This window comes from Myotis nattereri (assembly GCF_964212035.1).
Source record: "Myotis nattereri genome assembly, chromosome: 4".
NCBI lineage: Eukaryota > Metazoa > Chordata > Mammalia > Chiroptera > Vespertilionidae > Myotis > Myotis nattereri.
The window spans coordinates 110,289,766-110,311,271 of record NC_138079.1 but is presented as its reverse complement, the minus strand read 5'-3'; the positions used below and the strand labels follow the sequence as shown (position 1 = coordinate 110,311,271).

At 41.3% G+C, this 21,506-nt stretch overlaps 1 pseudogene across 1 annotated transcript in view; it reads left to right on the top strand.

Moving 5' to 3' along the window:
* Positions 1-672: 672 nt before the first annotated feature.
* Positions 673-21,506, top strand: part of LOC308518596 (transmembrane protein 180-like) — a 55,025-nt pseudogene continuing 34,191 nt past the window's right edge. The window contains exons 1-4 of the transcript in view: positions 673-822; positions 2,203-2,389; positions 2,861-3,343; positions 21,218-21,295. The product of the transcript in view is annotated as a transmembrane protein 180-like (transcript). The remainder of the gene's footprint in view (positions 823-2,202; positions 2,390-2,860; positions 3,344-21,217; positions 21,296-21,506) is intronic.

The following is a 21,506-nucleotide window of genomic DNA, read 5'->3' as shown; positions in this document are numbered from 1 at the left end:
GCGAGAGGGCACAGGCCGGGCTGAGGTACCCACCCAAGTGAACAAATTTTTGTGCACCGGGCCTCTAGTCCTATATAATAAAAGCCTAATATGCAAATTGTTCCCTCAACTGGGAGTTTGGGAGTTCAACCAGGGGGCAGGGCTGGCTGGCCAACCGCCCTGGCCCCTCTCCCTGGCTGGCCCTACCCCAGCCAGCAGTGGTGGCAGGCGGGGGGGGGGGGGGAGGGAAGGGAGGCACCAGCCGGCAGCCGCTAGGGACCCTACCCGTGCATGAATTTCGTGCACTGGGCCTCTAGTAATATCATAAATGCCTCTCCCTGGCCACGAGTTAAGCATATCTAAATCTTGGATAAGTCGTACTTTTATAAATTAGAAAATATATTAAGACATATTCAAGTAGAGTCATACTCTATGCAAATTAGGGTTTCTGGCAACAGCTCAAAAAATGTTGAGTGAATGCGGAGAATGAAGTGTTAAGTCTGTTTACATATTCATAGCTAGTGGGTATGGACTCAAAGTTAACTAGTGTCCAGTGGAATTGTGCCACCCATCAGCTATTTTATGCAAACAGTAAATGTTGACCAGTTTCCTTTAAAAAAATAAAGAAGGAGGAGGAGGAGGAGGAGGAGGAGGAGGAGGAGGAGGAGGGAGAAGAAATCTGCATGGAAAAAAATGACACTTTTAAGTACCAAGCCCATTGCTCGGGCTTACTCTATGATAACGTTAGGGATTGAAATGCTAAATTCTTTCTTCAGTTTTCATTCTGTGAAGTTTTTTTTACCTCTCTACCAGATTTCAGAAGTGGCCTTTTCCCAAGCCCAGGTGAGACGGAGCCCTTCTTGTCCCTTCAGCTGGGACAGTTTCTCTTCCTCACAGTTGTGCATTCATATGATTCTCCAAAGAGCCAATTCCTCTCACAGCTGAAAGACATTCTAAGACAAGAGTAGCCATGTCCCAGGTCCTCTGTATGAGGGCAGAGAGAGATTTGTAAAGGATTGCCATTTAAAATATAGAAGAGAGTTCAAAGGGTCAGCTTTCCTCTTACGTGGAACAATTAGAATCATTGTAAAGATATTCTATGTCTTGGAAAGTCCCAGGGTATCCACAAATGGTATTGTAACATGGTCTTGGCTAGCAACAATAAGATTTTACCCTTTCTTCATGAAATTATGTGAAACTCTGCCATGGTGTATGCGCAGGCCACCCTCTTGGCTAAGGCGTGGCCCTGTGTATTTGTGGGAGGCCGTCTAGCGTAGGGACTCTGAGTGCTTTCCATCCGCCTTGGGTCAGACCGGGTGCTGGGGTCCAACCCCAACAGGTCCAGGGGTCCCCAAAGGTGTGACGGAGTCGGTGAAGAAGAAATGACACAGAGGCAGCGTTCAGGTGATCATCATAGCCAGGTTCTGTAGGCCAGTTCTCCAGCCAAGTTCTGTCTAGGATCTCCAGCGAAGTTCTGGTGTTTATTGTCTTGTTACATCTGTATTTATACCAGTTGATTTTAATCCTGTCAATTTCTATTGCAAAGGTTAGGGCGTTTCTTATCTCCATTCCAGGGAGTAAAGATTATGTAGCTTAAGCGTGATTGTTTGTAGTTAAAGTGATTAACTACCCGCCTGGCACTTAGTTAAGGGGTTTTATCCCCTCCCTAACTTTAGGGAAAAATCCCTACCTGGGGAAACAACCTTTCTCTGAGAGGTGACCTTCGTTAAAACACATAGCACTAAGGGGAGCAAACATATTAAGAACAGTATGCTATATACGCCAGGTCCCTTGAAATATATGCTGTGCAGATGTTTCTTTCCTGCAGCGACTGTGTCAAGCAGCAAGGATGGACCGGCTTCCAGAACTGGGCTCTGTCACTTACTAGCTAGGCAAGTTTCTTAACTTGTCTGGCCCTCAGTTTCCTCTTTGTAAAGTAGGAGTAATAGCTGCACCTACTTCTCAGGATTGTTTAGGGGTTTAATAAAATAATTCATGTAAACTCTGGCTCAATGATGCTAAACACAAAGTGAACGCGCACTGGCTCTGAGTGGCATCCACAGTTAACGTTAATATGTCTGCAGGCGCCCCAGTTAGTTCCTTGACCACTGAGTGTTTTAAATGGTCAGGTTTGGTTCGATCATATTAAGTAAACATCCAAGGGTCATTTTCATCAGTGTTAACTACACTAAAGTAACGCTGTGATTTTTTTTTTCCTTCTCGATAATTTTAATGATCTGGAATGCTCTTAATGGGTATTTTTACAATAACTTGAAAGCCGTCTGCTGTTCCAGCTGTCACAGCTGTGTTTTTGTATGGTGCCACTTTATATGCAATAGCCTTCCTGCTTCCTTGGTTCCCTTGGAAATACTATCATGAAGGTGACTGGCTCAGTGGATGTCACCTGATGGTATCATTATGTGCTTTTTTTTTTTTTTAAATATATTTTATTGATTTTTTACAGAGAGGAAGGGAGAGGGACAGAGAGCCAGAAACATCGATGAGAGAGAAACATCGATCAGCTGCCTCCTGCACAACCCCTACCGGGAATGTGCCCGCAACCAAGGTACATGCCCCTGACTGGAACCAAACCTGGGACCCTTCGGTCCGCAGGCCGACGCTCTATCCACTGAGCCAAACTGGTCAGGGCTTTTTTTTTTTTTTTTTTTTTTTTTTTTGCAATAAGAACTTTCTTTTATTGAGCTTCATATATACAGTCATGTCAAGTAAAAATGGTATTCCATTAAAAAAGCAGCTAGTTCAGTCCAGCTGGCATGGCTCAGTGGTTGAGTGTCAACCTATGAACCAGGAGGTTACAGTTCCATTCCCGGTCACAGCACATGCTAGGTTGCAGGCTCCATCCCCATCATGCAGGAGGCAGCCAACATTATGTGCTTTCCATAGCACGCCCACCTTTATTCAGCAAGCAGAGTGCGCCCTGTTTGCTGAGATTTTCACTAGACATGAAAGTCGGCCTCGGCTTATTAAATTAACCAAATGGCTGCCCTGGTAGGATCTACAAGCATCCTTTTCTGTGGCCTTATCTCTGATAGCATGGACATGGTGCTCAGCTTTCAGGCCGTTGCTGTTGTCCTTGCCATCCTTGCTGCCGCCAGCCTTTACACTGGCATGTATCACATGCGGGGCTTCGAGCTTAAAAGAAGCCCCGAGGAAAACCTGGATCTCCCCTGGATCTCCGTCATCTCACAGATGAAACAGGTCCTGACCCAGAAGAACTTTTGCCTCTTTCTGATAATGGGTTCTTTCCAAGCCTTTCATTTAACCTCGGCAGTAACTTCATGACGATCTTGGAAGAGGAGCTCATTCCCAAGGAGGCTCTTCCTCCTTCCAGGAGGAGCATCCTGTGCGGAGGGGCTTCATCCGCCCACAGGAATGTGGTGGTTATTCACGGAGCTTCCTGCAGGGCTTCAAGGTTTAACTCCTAACCTGGCTGAAAGAAATGCCACCATGTATTAAGAGAGCCAAAGATTCAGAGCCTCAGACATTACCCAGGATTCAGCACAAACATGGAAACAAGAGATGAAGGGGAAAAGGAAAGAGATTGCAGTGAGAGCTGAGCAACATGATATTTTAAACATTTGAGCTTTTGGGTTTTGTACCCTTGAGCTTTCTCATCTACGGCTCAGCAGAGCAATGGAAGCAAACAAGTGGCTTTCTGTGAGTGTAGTTTTGCTTTGCCCTGGCATTGAAGATTCTTAGGGCCCTTATAAGCAAGAAGAGTTACTTAGGAATTCTTAAAGCCAGGTTTCAAAACACTTGGCTCAAAGACTGAGTCCTGGAATTCAAGAGTGTTATTAAAATTCCACGGTCATTACCATCATTGTAGATGGTGTACCCTCCTTTAAAATGAACCTAAATATGTTCTCCAAAACTGTGACTTAACCTACCCATGATATGGGTTTTTCCTATTTACATAATTAAATAAGTAAAATCTGTTATATATACTCTTCAGAATAAGTCATTCTAGATCAGGGGTGGGCAAACTTTTTGACTCAAGGGCCACAATGGGTTCTTAAACTGGAGCGGAGGGCCGGAACAAAAGCATGGATGGAGTGTTTGTGTGAACTAATATAAATTCAAAGTAAACATCATTACATAAAAGGGTACGGTCTTTTTTTTTTTTAGTTTTATTCATTTCAAACGGGCCGGATCCGGCCCGCGGGCCGTAGTTTGCCCACGGCTGTTTTAGATAGACGAGTTTTTACTGTTTACTAACTTTCAGAAATACTTAAACCATGTGGGATAGAAGTATCTATAATAATAAAAGCATAATATGCAAATTGACCAAACGGCTGACCAGTGGAACGACCGTCCCGACGACCTTCCAGACGAAGCCAAGGCTGTGAGGGCCGAGGCAGCCGGGGCTGCGAAGACTTACTCGTGCATGAATTTTGTGCATCCAGCCTCTAGTTTATAAATATTTTAAGTGTTGATATACTTTCTTAAGCGAAGTGTACAGGATAGAAATTGCCTTTCTGCCATTAGCTTGGGCCCTTTATTGTAGTTTGGGTACCATATATACCTTAATAATGATAATCCACATGTATTGGGTGCTCACCATGTGCTATGGACTGTGCCAAGGGCATTGTACACATTATCTCCAATAATCTTCAAATCATCTTTGAGAGAAAGACTTTTTCTTTTCTTTTTAAAAAAATATATTTTATTGATTTTTTTACAGAGAGGAAGGGAGAGGGATAGAGAGTTAGAAACATCAATGAAAGAGAAACACCGGATCAGCTGCCTCCCGCACACCCTCTACTGGGGATGTGCCCGCAACCAAGGTACATGCCCTTGACAGGAATAGAACCTGGGACCTTCAGTCCGCAGACTGACGCTCTATCCACTGAGCCAAACCGGTTAGGGCAAGGCTATTTCTTTTTTAAAATATATTTTTATTGATTTCAGAGATGAAGGGAGAGGGAGATAGAAACATTAATGATGAGAGAGCGTCATTGATTGGCTGCCTCCTGCATGCCCCCTACTGGGGATCAAGCCCACACCCGGACATGTGCTTTGATTGGGAATCAAACTGTGACCTTCTGAGTCATAGGTTGCTGCTCAACCACTGAGCCACACCGGCCAGGCTCTTTTCATTTTTTAATCACATACTTGCTTAGAGTATCTCCTGTTCTCTAGGTTAAAAAGTTTGTTAAATTAATATATACATTTTTTAAAAAAAATAGCTAGAACCTGGCTGACGTGGTTCAGTGGTTAGGTGTTGACGTGTGAACCGGGAGGTCATGGTTTGATTCCGGTCCGGGTACATGCCTGGGTTGCTGGCTCAATCCCCTGTGCGGGACTCACAGGAGGCAGCTAATCAATGATTCTCTCTCATCATTGATGTTTCTATCTCTCTTTCCCTCGCCCTTCCTCTCTGATATCAATAAAAAAAATACATTAAAAAGAGCAGACAGATTTTTTTAACAGCTTCATTGAGATATGACTCACATACCACACAATTTACCCATTTAAAGTGTACAATTCAGTGTTTTTAGTATATTTACAGATATGTGCAACCATCACCACAGTCAATTTTAAAACTTTAAAAAAATGTTTTTATTGATTTGAGAGAGAGGAAAGGAGAGGGAGAGAGAGATAGAAACATCAACATCACTGGGAATTGAGCCCAAAATCCAGGTATGTGAATTCTTGACCAGGAACTGAACTGGTGACCTCCTGGATTATGGGTCAATGCTCAACCACTGAGCAACACCAGCCAGGCTCCAGTAGTTTTCTATTACACACTGTACTTAACAGTTTTTTAAAAAATATATTTTTTATTTCAGAGAGGAAGGGAGAAGGAGAGAGAGACAGAAACATCAGTGATGAGAGACAATCGTTGATTGGCTGCCTCCTGCACACTCCCTACTGGGGATCGAGCCCACACCTCAGGCATGTGCCCTTGACGGGAATCAAACCAGGGACCTTTCAGTCCACAGGCTGACACTCTGTCCACTGAGCCAAACCACTTAGGGCTGCACTTAATAGTTTTTCATACAGGCTTCTGTGCTTGTTTTTTATGCTTCATTAAATACTTGGAAAAAAATATGAGTCAAAAGAAACGCAGTTCTTTGGTTATAATTTTATTGAGGTATGATTGTTCCTCAGTAAACTCACATATTTAAACTACAACTTGGTACATTTGACATATGTCTGTACCATGAAGCCATCACCACAAGCAAAATAGTTAACATACCATCACTCCTCAGAGTTTGTGCCCCTTAGGAATCCCTTCCCTAGCCTTTCCCACTCCCTCATCCCCCAGTGACCGGCTACCTGCTCTCTGTCACTATAGATTAGTTTGCATTCTCTAGATTTTTAAATAAATGGAATAATGCAATTTGTACTATTTTTTGGTCTGGATTCTTTTTTTCATACTCACCCAAGGATATGTTTTTATTGATTTTTATAGAGAGAGGAGGGAGGGAGAGAAACAGTGATTAGTTGCCTCCCATTCACACCCTGACTGGGGATCAAACCCACAACCTAAGTATATGCCCTGATTGGGAATAGAACTCGCAACATTTTGGTGTACAGGACGACGCTCCAACCAAATGAGCCACCCCGTCAGGGCTTTGGTCTGGATTTTTTTCAGTCATTTTGTTGTGGGTATCTATATTTCATTCCTTGTTATTGCTGAATAGTACCATTGTATGCATATAGCATCATTTGCATATCCATTCACTTTGAGATGGGATTTGGATTGTTTCTAGTTTTTTAGCTATTGCAGAGAATGCTGCTATGAAAATTTGTGTCTTTGTAGGGACATATGCTTTCCTTTCTCTTAGATCAGTGGTTCTCAACCTTCCTAATACCACGACCCTTTAATACAGTTCCTCATGTTGTGGTGACCCCCAATTTCATTGTTACAAATTGAACATAATTAAAGCATAGTGATTAATCACAAAACAATATGTAATTATATATGTGTTTTCCGATGGTCTTAGGCGACCCCTGTGAAAGGGTTGTTCGACCCCCAAAGGGGTCGCGGCCCACAGGTTGAGAATCGCTGAATTAAACCCTGATCTGAAATAGCATTAGAAAATATGTTCTCCCACGCAGTGGGAGACAGTTTTACTACTTCTTTTCCAATTTGGATGCCTTTTATTCTTGTTTGATCGCTATGGTTAGCACTTCCAATTCTATGTCGAACAGGAGTTGTTCCTGTCTTAGGGGAAATGGTTTTAGTTTTTGCCCATTGAGTGTGATGTTGGCTATAAGTTTGTCATATAAGGCTTTTATTATGTTGCGGTATGATCCCTCTATTCCCACTTTGCTGAGAGTTTTTATCAAGAAAGGGTGTTGGATTTTGTCAAATGCTTTTTCTTCATCAATTGATATGATTATGTGATTTTTGTCTCTCAATTTGTTTATGTGATGTATAATGTTTATTGATTTGCAGATATTGTATCAGCCTTGCATCCCTGGAATAAATCCTGCTTGGGCAAGGTGTATGATTTTTCTAATGTAATGCTGGATCCGATTTGCTAGAATATTGTTGAGGATTTTAGCATAATGTCCATCAGAGATATTGGCTTGTAATTGTCTTTCTTAGTAGTGCCTTTATCTGGTTTTGGGGTTAGAGTAATGTTAGCTTCATAGAAAGAGCTTAAAAGTGTGCCTTCCTCTTGAATTTTTTGGAATAGTCTGAGAAGGCTAGGTTTTAGTTCTTTGAATGTTTGGTAAAACTCCCCTGTGAAGCCATCCAGATCAGGGCTTTTGTTTGCTGGAAGATTTTTGATCACTGCTTCAATTTCATCGGTAGTTATCAGGTCTACTCAGGTTTTTTGATTCTTCCTGATTGAGTTGTATTTTTCTAGGAATATGTCCATTTCATCTAGGTTGTCCAGTTTGTTGGGGTAGAGTTGTTTGTAGTATTTTTTTACAGTCCTTTTTATGTCTGTGGGGTTGGTTGTTACTTCATCTCTTTCATTTCTGATTTTCTTTATTTAGATCCTCTCTCTTTGTTTCGTGGTGAGCTGCCTAGAGGTTCATCAATTTTGTTTATCCTTTCAAAGAACCAGCTCTTGGTTGTATTAATCTTTCACCCTATGTAATAAAAGAGAAACATGGTAATTGGCATATGACCACTACCCTTCCCATTGGCTAATCAGGGCAATATGCAAATTAACTGCATATTAATTTGCCAGTTAAGATGGCGGCCGGCAGCCAGGCAGCTTGAAACTAACATGAGGCTTGCTTGCTTCAGTGATGGAGGACTCCAACGTTCCCCACCTGCCGCTGCAGGCCTCTGAGCTGCAAGCAACTATGTAACAAACATAGAAGCTAAACAAAACCCCAGAAACCTGCCAGGCTTCAGCCAGCAGGATCGCAACATTGTAAGCAAAGGCGACAAACCTACTTTCAGCAGTGGAGGCCTAAGAGCTAGAGCCAAGCCTCAAAGCTAAAGCTGGCCCAGAATTAAAAAAAGAAAAAAAGGAGTGGTTGGGAGCTTCAGTCATCCCCAGCCTGAAAACAGCCCTCAGCCCCTCACCCAGACTGGCCAGGCACCCCAGTGGGGACCCCCACCCTGAAGGGTGTGTGACCAGCTGCAAACAGCCCTCAGCCCCTCACCCAGGTTGGCCAGGCACCCCAGTGGGGACCCCCACCCTGATCCAGGACACCCTTCAGGGCAAACCAGCTAGCACCCACCCATGCACCAGGCCTCTACCCTATATAGTAAAAGGGTAATATGCCTCCCAGCACTGGGATCAGCGGAGCCACGAGGCCTCCCGGCACCGGGATCAGCGTGACAGGGGGCAGCGCCCCAACCCCCTGATCGCCCTGCGACTCTGTGTGTGACAGGGTGCGGTGCCCCAACCCCCCCAACCCCCCACGGGCCCTGCTCTGTGTGTGACGGGGTAGAGCCATAACCTCCCATCGGCCCTGCCCTGAGTGTGAGAGTGGCGGCACCCCAACCCCCTGATCGGCCCTGCTCTGTGGGTGATAGAGGGCGGCACCCCAACCCCCTGATCGGCCCTGCTCTGTGGGTGATAGAGGGCGGCGCCCCAACCCCCTGATGGGCCCTGCTCTGTGCATAACAGGGGGCTGTGCCCCAACCCCCTGATTGGCCCTGCTCTGTGCGTGACAGGGGGTGGTGCCGCAACCTCCCCATCAACCCTGCCTTGAGTGTGACAGGGGATGGTGCCCCAACCCCCCAATCGGCCCTACCCTGAGCGTGACTGAGGGTGGAATCACAACCTCCCGATCGCCCTGCTCTGTGTATGACAGGGGGTGGCGCCCCAACTCCCCAATCGGCCCTGCTCTGAGCCCGACCAGGGGCTGCACCTAGAGATTGGGCCTGCCCTCTGCCACCCGGGAGCAGGCCTAAGTCAGCAGGTCGTTATCTCCCGAGGGGTCCCAGACTGCGAGAGGGCACAGGCTGGGCTGAGGGACCCCCCTCCCTCCCGAGTGCACAAATTTTTGTGCACCGGGCCTCTAGTATACATATATCTGTCATTGATTTCCACTCCAATCTTTATTATTTCTTCCCTTCTGCTCACTCTGGGCTTTTCTTGTTGCTCTCTTTCTAATTCTTTAAGTTGTAGGGTTAGATAATTTATTACCATTTTTTTCTTGATTTTTGAGGTAGGCCTGTAGAGCTATGAACTTCCCTCTCAGGACTGCTTTCACTGTGTCCCATAGATTTTGGATTGTTGTGTTTTCATTGTCTTTTGTTTCCAGAATACTTTTTATTTTTTCTTTGATTTCTTTGGTAACACACATTGTTTAATAGCATGCTATTTAGCCTCCAAGTGTTTCATTTTTTTTCATTGTTTTTATTGTAGTTGATTTCTAATTTTATGCCATTGTGATCTGAGAAGATACTTGATATGATTTCTATCTTCTTAAATTTGAAGAGATTTTGCCTTTGTTCCAATATGTGGTCTATCTTTGAAAATGTCCCATGTGCACTGAGAAGAATGTATATTCTGTGGCTTTGGGGTGAAATGTTCTGAAGACGTCAATTAATTCCATCTGATCTAGCGAGTCATTTAGAATTGCTGTTTCTTTGCTGATTTTTTTGTTTAGAGGGTTTATCCAGTGGTTTTAATGGGTATTAAAGTCCCCTACTATGATAGCATTGCTGTTGATCTCTCCCTTGATATCTTCCAGAAGTTTTTTTATGTATTTGTGTGCTCCTGTATTGGGTGCATATATGTTTACTAGAGTTATATCCTCTTGTTGAATTGCTCCCTTTAGTATTATGAAGTGTCCCTCCTCATTGCTTGTTATGGCCTTCACTTTGAGGCCTATTTTGTCATACATAAGTATTGATTGCTACTTTTTTTTCTATCCTTTATTATCAGTCTGTGTGAGTCCTTTATTCTGAGGTGGGTCTCTTGTAGACAGCAAATATATGGGTCATATTATCATTCAGCTACCCTTTGTTTTTTGATTGGAGCATTTAACCCATTTACATTTAAGGTTATTATTGACTAGAGGCCCGGTGCATGGATTCATGCACTGGTGAGGTCCCTCGGCCTGGCCTACAGGCATTGGGCCGAAACTGGCTCTCTGACATCCCCTGAGGGGTCCCAGTTTGCGAGAGGGTGCAGGACAGGCTGAGGGACCCCACCGGTGCACGATCAGGGCCAGGGAGGGACCAGGGGAGGGCTCCCGGGCGTGTCTGGCCCATCTTGCCCAGTCCCATTTGGCCGGGCCCCAGCAACAGCTAACCTTCCAGTTGGAGCGTCTGCCCCCTGGTGGTCAGTGTGCATCATAGCAACTGGTCGAACAATTGGAGAGACAATTAGCATATTAGGCTTTTATATATATAGATAGGTATTTGTTTGTTGCCATTATTATTCTTTATGCCTGTGTTCCTTCTTCTCTTTCTATTTCTTCTTTTTTTAACAGAAGTCCCTTTAGTATTTCTTGCATTGCTGGCTTGGTGGTAATAAACTCCCTTAGCCTTTTTTAGTCTGTGAAGCTCCTGATTTCCCCTTCAATTTTGAATGATAGCCTTGCTGGGTATAGTATTCTTGGATTCAGTCCCTTGTTTTACATCCCTTTGTATATTTCATTCTATTCCCTTCTGGCCTGATGTGTTTCTGTTGAGAAATCAGTAGATAGTCTAATGGGAGATCCCTTGTAGGTAACTTTCTGTCTCTCTCTGGCAGCCTTTAAGATTCTTTGTCGTTGATGTTTGCCAATTTGATTATAATGTGTCTTTGTGTCAGTCATTTTGGTTTCATCTTGTTTGGGACTATGTGTTCTTCTTGGACTCGTCTGACTTTTTTCTTCCTAAAATCAGGGAAGTTTTCTGTCATTATTTTTCAAACAGGTTTTCTATTCCTTGCTCAGCTTCCTCTCCTTCTGGCACCCTTATTATGCAGATGTTGTTTCGTTTCATGTTGTCCCAAAGTTTCCTTTGGCTCTTCTCCTGCTTTTTAAGTATTTTTTTTCCAGTTGCTGCTCTGTTTGGATATTTTTTTCTACCTTGTCTTCTAACTCACTGATGCAGAACTCAGCTTCTTCTAGACTACTGTTGAAACTTTCCATTCTTTATTGTATTCTTCATTTCTTCTTAATTCTTCTTCATTTTCTCTTGGTTCTTACACATGTTGTTGAATTTGTCTTTCCTTCTTTTCCGTGTCCTTATAACCTTTGCTCTGAATTCTTTCCCTGACAAATTGCTTGCCTCCATTTCATTTTCTGGTGATTCATTCTTTTCTTTTGTATGGGGGTTGTTTCTTTGTCTCCCCATTATTGTTGTTTCTTTGTGATTGTTTCTATGTATTAGATCAAACTGCTATGCCACCCAGATTTTTTTAGTTTGTCTTATATATAGACTGGAGGCCCAGTGCATGGATTCATGCACATTGAAAGTAAATTAATTAGAAGGTGGCCAGCAGGGCGGGACTGTGTGAGACGGGCCGGACACACCCTGGAGCCAACCTCCCATGGTGCCTCCCTGGCCGACCACACCTGGGGTGGCGCCAAGGCTTGAAGGGCAGCTGTGGAGTGAGCAGGATCCCTCTGGCATGTGGGGTCCCTTGGTTTGGCCTGCGGGGATTGGGTCGAAACCAACAGTCTGACATCCCCCGAGTTGTCCCGGAATGCTAGAGGGCACTCTGCAAAGTTGCTGTTGCTCTGCAGCTCCTGCATTGAGCATCTGCACCCCTGGTGGTCAGTGCATGTCATAGCTACCAGCTGGTCACTTAGCATTTTATATATAGATATGTTTTGTGGGACCCAGTGGTGCAATCTCTCAGGTCTTTTCTGCTGGGTATTCTAGAGATGCCCCCTACTTGGGATACTTGGGTTCTCTTGGTGTAGTTGGATCTTGAGTGTTATTGTCCCATTTGTGGATAGAGTCTTGTCTCAGAGTGTCTGGTTACATGGCTTACTTTCTACAACATTGACTGAACAGCACAAAATACAACTTGATAAGACACTACACAAAGGGAACAAAACATGAATGTACTCACAACACAATAACCTCAATAAAAGTGACCAGCAGAAAAAAGATAATTAGAAGAGAGAAAAGAGAGCAAAAATGATATTGAGAATAGAAAGAAAGGTAAGAGAGAAAAGAGAAAGAAAGAAAAAGTATGTATGGGTAGAAAACACCACAAAGCAAACAAATAACCCCCCCCCCCAAAAAAAATGCAAAAAACAAACACCCAGAGAAAACGACAGAATCTGTAGAGACAGAGCATATACAGAAAGTAAGGTTAAGGAATTGAATAAATAGGGGGAAAACCATGGTTCAAATAGAGGAGGTAGAAAGAGAATGAGTGGATGAGAAGAAAAGAAAAAATAAAAATAAGTAAATAAATAAAATGATAAAACAAAAAAATTTTTTAAAAATTTATTCATTCATCCATTTTTGGAAAATGAGAATAGAGGAGAGAGCAGGTAGGCTTGAGTTTAGTGAGTGAAAGAATCAGGAGAAGAAGACAGCAAGAGAGGAGAGGAAAAACAAGCATAAAAAATTGACTAGCCTGGCCAGCATGGCCCATAGGTTGAGCATCGACCTATGAACCAGGGGATCACAGTTCAATTCCTGGTCAGGGAACATGCCTGGCTTGTGGGCTTGACCCCCAGTGTGGGGTGTGCAGGAGGCAGCTGACCAATGATTCTCATCATTGATGTTTCTATCTCTCTCTCCCTCTCCTTTCCTCTCTACAATCAATAAAAATATATTTTTAAAAAAATTTGACAAGAAAATTAGCAAAGGAAGAGAAAGGAGAAGGGTGTGTGGACTTGGAGCAGGGGAGAGGAAATTAGATACATGAGTAAGCCCACAGAGACTACAATAATAACACAGCAATAAAGCAGGTAAGATCAATTTTTAACAAGGGGTAAAAAGAAACTAAAAGAACTAAAGTGGGGACAGGAGAAGAGAAACAAGGACGAAAGAGGGAGAGGGGAGGGAGAAGTGGGAAAAAATAATATAAAATAAAATAAGAATAAAAAAATCAAAATAGAATGAAGAAAAAAATAATACAAAAAAGGAGAAATTAAAAAAAGATAAAAAATAAAGTGCTGTTTGCTTCAGCTGAGTGTTAATGCCCCGTGGGGGTGGGGACCCCACTCTTCTGTTCTGTCTGCCAGTTCTCAGTTTCCTGTTAGGTAGTCAGCACCGTGTTGAAGTTCCAAGTGATCCACCGCTCCTCTGTCTCCACAGCCTTGGCTGCGAGCAGGCAGGACCAATCCGCCCTCTTTGCCTGTCTGCCTTCTGTCAATCTTAATCTCTCCAGCGTCTGCTTCTGATAGGGCTTTAGATGGGGGTGGTGCTTTATCGCTTTCCTGGACTCAATGGCCCCTCTTCAGCCCCGTCCCTGAGGGCTCTGTTGGGCTATTCACAGTCTTTGTGTGCTTGTACAGTTCAAGGTGTAGGTTGGGTGTTTCCATAAGGCTGAGACTCCACGTACCACTCCCCTCTAAAAAGCAGAACAGTAAACAGGTTAAGAGCAGCATGGGGTCTGCGGGGAGGAGTTTGGTTCCTCTCTCACCAACTGTGTGTGACCCTGGGAAAGTTACTCAACCTGTCTGTGTCTCAATGTTCTCATCTATAGAATGAGAATAAAAATAATGCCTAACTAATGGAACTATGATGATTACATGAATTAAAACTTACAAAGTACTCAAAACGGTCCCTGGCACAAAACAATACTCTGGAATTGTTAGCTCTTACTTAGTAAGACTCAAAACACACACACACACACACACACACACACACACACACGACTCAGCAATTATTGATTAGCCTCACTGTCTACACAGCACTGCCTCTATCTCTATCTTGATTTAGGCTTCTTTGGCGTAAGCTTACCAACATTTATGCTAGGAAACACTAGTCATAAACTCCTCATTCCGTAAACATGAATGGAGAGCAAAAACATGTTTGTAGAGGGCTTTATTTTAGTAAAAAAACAAAAACAGTCTCATCATTTTTGTTAGATTACTCACCATTGGTTCTTATCTTTTTACATATTGAACACAAAACTAATAACTAACAAGTACATTATATGTTGAGTGTGTGATAAATGAGAGAGGCAGAGAGAGACAGAGGGAGACAGAGAGAGTTGGAGGAAATGACTCTTAGGTGAAGTAATTTGAACACACAGCTGGTAATGTGACAAAGTTGGCATTCAAACGTAGGCATTTCAGAATCTCGCTCTTTCCACTCTGCCACATGTTTCTCACATTATTCATTTCTGGTACTGTTCATGTTTTAGAGATTGAGAACGAGAAGCTTCACTTCAGTATGTGAGCAGTATTATTATATGCAGGCATATATGGGGATTTGCTGGGTGTTTTACATCCTTTCTCTGACAGAACTCTAAGAAATGCCTTGGATTACATCGAACACTGAGCCATTGTTTTGTGTGTGTGTGTGTGTGTGTGTGTTAAAATATTTTTATTGATTTCAGAGAGGAGGGGAGAGAGAGAGAAACATCAATGATGAGAGAGAATTATTGATCGGCTGCCTCCTGCATGCCCCACACTGGGGATTGAGCTTGCAACCTGGACATATCCCCTGACTGGGATTCGAACCATGACCTCCTGGTTCATAGGTTGATGTTCAACCACTGAGCCACGCCAGTTGGGCGAGCCATTGTTTTTAGTATACGGAAAATGAGCTCTTGTTCATTGAAAGTAGAGAAGTAAGCAAAAAAAAAACCATTCAGGGGACAAAGCCCTTGTGTATTAAAGAACATTTGTATTCTGCTTACATCACTCAGAATGCTCTTCTAATTGTAATGTATGTACGTTTGGTTAGGGAAGACTTTTCAGGGTTAAGAATGTACTTTTTAAATTGAAAACAAAGCATATCTTCTAATCTTTATTAATGTGCATATGTATGTTTAGCATAAACTTTTCAGTCTAGAATAATGAACTTTTTCATTGGTAGCAAGAATGGCAGGAAAAAATATATGAGCGCTCAACACAAATTTTTTAGAATTACGAAAATATATAAGATCAGGTAGGCAACAAAGCCAGAAGAAATGTAGATAGAATCATGAACTATTATCTATCTCTGGTGTTTGATTTTAGGGTAAAAGTGCATTTCAGACTTATAGTACAGTAAGGAGAATATTGAAATGTTTATTCATTTGTTCAATAAATGCTGGTTTGGCCCCCTGTGTGCTAGGCAAATTCTGGGTTTTCATCCCAAATTTTAAAACCTAGACTTGCTTTAGACTTGAGATGGACCATTCACATTACCATAGAGCAATGCTGATTGTTTCTAAGTGATGGATTCTTTCAGATGGCTGGTTTTAATAAAACCTCTTCATGTTAGTGTGAAAATAAAAATGTTGGAAACCATTTTCTGGTTTGTTTGTTTTGTAGGAAATAACATATTTCTTTGTTATTTGTGGGATATTATTATCGTTAGTCAATTTTAATGGATAATAGTATTTCTAACCATGAGAGACAGTATTAGTTTTCTGTTTCAACTGATGTTATAATTCAGAAGCAATTTTATTTTTGCTGAGAACAACTATTTATTTATCTTAAATATATTTTTATTGATTTCAGAGAGGAAGGGAGAGGGATAGAGAAGTAGAAACATCAATGATAAGAGAGAATTATTGATCTGTTGCCTTTTGCAAGCCCCACACTGGGGATTGAGCCTGCAACACGGTCATGTGCCCTGACCAGGAATTGAACTGTGATCTCTTGGTTCATAGGTTGACACTCAACCACTGAGCCATGCTTGCTGGGCGTAAATGGGATTTTTAAAGTTTCTTATTCTGAGAGTGCATTACTGGTGTGTATAAATGTCATCAATTTCTGGATGGTAATTTTGTATTCTTTCCCAAATTTATTTATTAAATCTTGCAGTTTTTTGGTGAGTCTTTAGGGTTTTCTATGTACACTATCATGCCATCTATGAATAATGACAGTTTTACTTCCCCCTTTCCAATTTGGATGCCTTTTATTTCTTCTTCTGATCTGATTGCTGTGGCTAGGACTTCTAAAACTATATTGAATAAGAGTAGTGATGGTGGATATCCCTGTCTTTTTCCTGTTCTTAAGGGAAACACTTTTAGTTTTTGCCCATTGAGTTTGATGTTGGCTGGAGGTTTGTCATATATAGTCTTTATTACATTGCAGTAAATTCCCTCTGTTCTTACTTTGCTGAGAGTTTTTATTATAAATGGGTGCTGATTTTGTTGACTGCTTTTTCTGCATCTATTGATATGATCATGTGATTTTTGTCTTTCAATTTGTGTATGTGATGTATCACATTTATTGATTTGTGAATATTGTACCAGCCTTGCATCCCTGAAATAAATCCCATTTGGTCATGGTGTATGATCTTTCTAATGTATTGCAGGATCTGGTTTGCTAATGTTTTGTTGAGGATTTTAGCATCTATGTTCATCAGGGCTATCGGTCTGTAATTCTTTTTCTTTGTTGTGTCTTCATCTGGTTTTGGCATTAGGAAAATTCTGGCCTAGTGAAAAGAGGTTGGGAATATTCCTTTCTTTTGGATTTTTTGGGAACAGTTTGAGGAGGATAGGTGTTAGTTCTTCTTTGACTATTGGGTAAAACTCACTTATGAAGCCATTCTGTCCAGGACTTTTGTTTGCTGGATGGGTTTTGATTACTGCTTCAATTTCATCTGTTGTTATTGACCTATTCAGGTTTTCTGATTCTTTCTGATTGAGTTTTGGAAGATTGCATGTTTCCAGGAGTTTAACTATTTAAACCAAGGTTGTCCTGTTTGTTGGCATATAGTTGTTCATAAAATTTTCTTATAATCCTTTGTATTTCTATGATGTCAGTGGTTAATTCGTCTCTTTCATTTCTGATTTTATTTATTTGGGTCCTTTCTCTTTGTTTCTTGATGAGTCTGGCTAAAGGTTCATCAATCTTGTTTATCTTTTCAAAGAACAGGCTCTTTATTTCATTGATCTTTTGTATTGTATTTTTATTCCCTATGCCATTTATTTCTTTTTTTGTGAGTGCAAATTAACTTTTATTTTTTTAAATTTTGTTTTATTGCTTAAAGTATTAAAAAGAGTATTACATATGTCTCCTTTTTTTCCCCTCCCCTTGACATTACCCCGGCCTCCTCAGTGTCTTGTGTCCATTGGTTATGCTTATATGCATGCACACAAGTCCTTTGGTTGATCTCTTACCACCCACCCCTACCCTCCTTGGGCTTCCTGCTGTAGTTTGACAGTCTGTTCAATTCTGCTCTGCCTCTGTATCTATTTTTGTTCATCAGTTTATAATGGTCTTTATTATCCATAAATGAGTGAGATCATGTGGTATTTTTCTTTCATTGACTGGCTTATTTAACTTAGCATATTGCTCTCCAGTTCCATCCATGCTGTGGCAAATGGTAAGAATTTCGTCTTTTTTACAGCAGCATAGTATTCCATTGTGTAGATGTTTTCTAATCCATTCATCTGCTGATGGGCACTTAGGCTGTTTCCAAATCTTAGCTATGGTAAATTGTGGTGCTATGAACATAGGGATGCACATATCCTTCCTGATTGGTGTTTCTGGTTTCTTGGGATATATTCCTAGAAGTGGGATCACTGGGTCAAATGGGAGTTCCATTTTTAGTTTTTTGAGGAAACTCCATACTGTCTTCCATAGTGGCTGCACCAGTCTACATTCCCACCAGCAGTGTATGAGTGTTCCCTTTTCTCTGCATCCTCTCCAGCACTTGTTTGTTGATTTGTTGATGATAGCCATTCTGACAGGTGTGAGATGATACCTCATTGTGGTTTTGATTTGCATCTCTCGGATGGTTAGTGACTTTGAGCATGTTTTCATATGTCACTTGGCTTTCTGAATGTCCTCTTTCGAAAAGTGTCTATTTAGGTCCTTTGCCCATTTTTTTTATTGGATTGTTTATCTTTCTTTTGTTAAGTTGTATGAGTTCCCTATAAATGTTGGAGATTAAATTGTTATCGGTGATAACATTGGGAAATATGTTCTCCCATGCAGTGGGCTTTATGCCATTTATTTCTGATGCCACTCTAATCTTTATTATTTCCTTCTTTCTACTTACTCCGGTCTTTTCTTGTTGTTGTCTTTCTAATTCTTTTAGTTGTAGGTTTAGATTGTTTATTTGAACTTTTTTTGTGGTTGCCTGAGGTAGGCCTGTAATGCTATGAATGTCCCTCTCAAGACTGCTTTTGCTGTGTCCCATACATTTGGTTGTTGTGTGTTCATTTTCATGTATTTCCATGGAAGTTTTTGATTTCTTCCTTTACCTTCTTGGTAATCCACTCATTGTTTAATAACATGCTTTTTAACCTCCATGTGTTTGAATGTTTGTGAGTTTTTTTATTGTAGTTGATTTCCAGTTTCATGCCATTGTGATCCAAGAAGATGCTTGATATGATTTTAATCTTCTTGAACTTGTAAAGACTTATTTTGTGTCCTAAGATGTGGTCTATCTTTGAGAATGTTCCATGTATACTTGAGAAGACTGTATATTCTGCAGCTTTTAAATCCATCTGATCTAATGTGTTGTTTAAGGTTGCTGTTTCTTTGTTGATTTTTTTATCTGGAATATCTATCCGGCAATGTCAGGGGGATGTTCAAGTTCCCTGCTATGAATCTATTGCTGTGTATCTCTCCATTAAAGTCCTCCAGGAATTAAAAAATATATTTAGTTTCTCCTATGTTGTGTGCATATATGTTTACCAGAGTTACATCCTCTTGTTGGATTGATCCCTTTAGTATTAAGTAGTGATCTTATTTGTGTCTTGTTATGAAGTCTATTTCATCAGATATAAGTATTGCTGCCCCCACTTTTTTCATTTCCATTTCCAAAAAATTTTTTCCATCCCTTCACTTTCAGGCTGTGTGAATCTTTTGTTCTGAGATGGGTCTCTTGTAGACAGCATATATACAGGTCATGTTTTCTTACTCATTCAGCTAACCTATGTCTTTTGATTGGAGCATTTAATCCATTTACATTTAAGGTTATTATTGTTAGGTATTTATTTATTGCCACTTCTATTGTTTATGCTTGTGCTCCCCTTATCCCTCTCTATTTTTCTTCTTGTTACAACAGTCTTTTTAGCATTTCTTGGAATGCTGTTTTGGTGGTAATAAACTGCTTTAGCCTTTTTTTTTTTTTTTTGGTCTGGGAAGCTCTTTATTTCATCTTCAATTTTGAATGATAGCCTTGCTGGATAGAATTGTCTTGGTTTCAGATTATTGCTTTTCATTATTTTGAATACTTCATGCCATTCCTTTATGGCCTGTAGTGTTTCCGTTGAGATATCAGCTGACTGCCTTATGGGAGCTCCCTTGTAGGTAACTGATTATGTCTCTCTTGCTGCCTTTAAGATTCTCTCTTTGTCTTTAACGTTTGCTATTTTAATTATAATATGTCTCAGTGTGGGTTCCCTTGTGTTCCTCTTAACTGGGACTCTCTGTGCTTCCTGAACTTGTGTGATATTTTTCTTCACCAGATCAGGGAAGTTTTCTGTTGTCACTTCTTCAAACAGCTTCTCTAGCCCTTGCTTACTTTCTTCTCCCTCTGGTACCCCTATGATGCAGATGCTTTTCTGTTTCACGTTGTCCCAAAGTTCCCTTAAACTATCCTCATGCTTTTAAATTATTTTTTCTTTTTGCTGCTCTAACTGAGTGTTTTTTTCTACCTTGTCTTCTGAATTGCTTATTTGACCCACTGCTTCATCCTGCCTATTTTTAATTCCTTCCACTGTTTCCTTGATGTCAGATATAGTATACCTCATTTCCAACTGGTTCTTATTCATGGTTTCTATGTCCTTTTCTATGCTGATGTAGTTCCCACTAAGTTTCCATAGTTCCCATTAATTTTCTTAAAGTTATCACTAAGTTCTTTGAGCATCCTTATAACCATTACTCTGAACTCTATGTCTGGTAAATTGTTTACATCCATTTCATTTAGCTGTTTTTCTTGAGATTCCTCCTTTTCTTTCATTTAGGGGTTGTTTCTTTGTCTCCCCGTATTAGTTGTGTCTTTGAGTTTGTTTTTATGTATTAGAACTGCTATGACTCCCAGTCTTCATGCTTGTGAGGTGGCCTTTTGTAGTAATTGTCCCATGGGACACAGTGGTGTGATCTCTTTGAACTCCTGAGCTGGGTGCTCTAGGAGTGTGTCTTTTGTAGGTTATTTGGGTTTTCCTGTTGTAAATGGGTCTTGATTTTTGTTGTCCTGTTCATGGGTGGGATCTCCTCTCAGAATGGCTTTCTGTGAAGCTCAACCCTGTCCATGTTCTGCAAGCTGTTGTAAAGGTATTGGACTACAGCTAGCTTCAGGAGCCTCTTGAAGTTTCCTATGATGTCGTATCCAGTCCCTGGTTCCTGGGGGCCTACTAAGCCTCAGTAGCATCTGATTTCTTCCATATCAATGGTGTCATCAGCCCATTCTCCATCCAAAAGATTTAGGTTGCTCCCTAGAAGGCTGGTTCCTTGGGGAGTTCTTTGTATCACTTTCTTATGTGGCTCTGAAATGCTGGAGCTGGTGCTCTGCAAACTGCCTTTCTCCTTTGCTGCTTCTCCTTGTTAAGCTCTGCCAATCCTTTGATGTCTGACTTCCAGAATTATGATCTGTGAAACTCAGCCGTATTTCATTTGTAAAATAACTACATATTCATAGATATATAATACTTGGGGGTAGTTAGGTATGTGCCTAATATATCTTTACTGTTATAGTATAGTACTTCATTTTTCCTTCTGAGCTGTGCTTCCTAGCTGTAAAATGTTCATATGTGTACTTTAAAATTGTTTCTAGGTTGGTTGTGCAAGCTTCCTTGTTTAAGCTGCTGCTAGCTGACATGGTTGATGCAGACTTACTGAGGTTCAGGCGGCAGTAAGTAGTATATTTATTCAGATACTAGCTACAAAATATCACATGGAGGCAGGCCTTATGAGAGTCTCCATATCTCAGTTATGTTGCCACTACAAGTCACATGTCGCATAGACGATCATAAGAGGCACCACTGGGAATCAGAGAGCTGGACATACTAGGATAGTCATAACTATGTCACTGCTTCTGAAAGGACACCATTATTTTTTCTCCC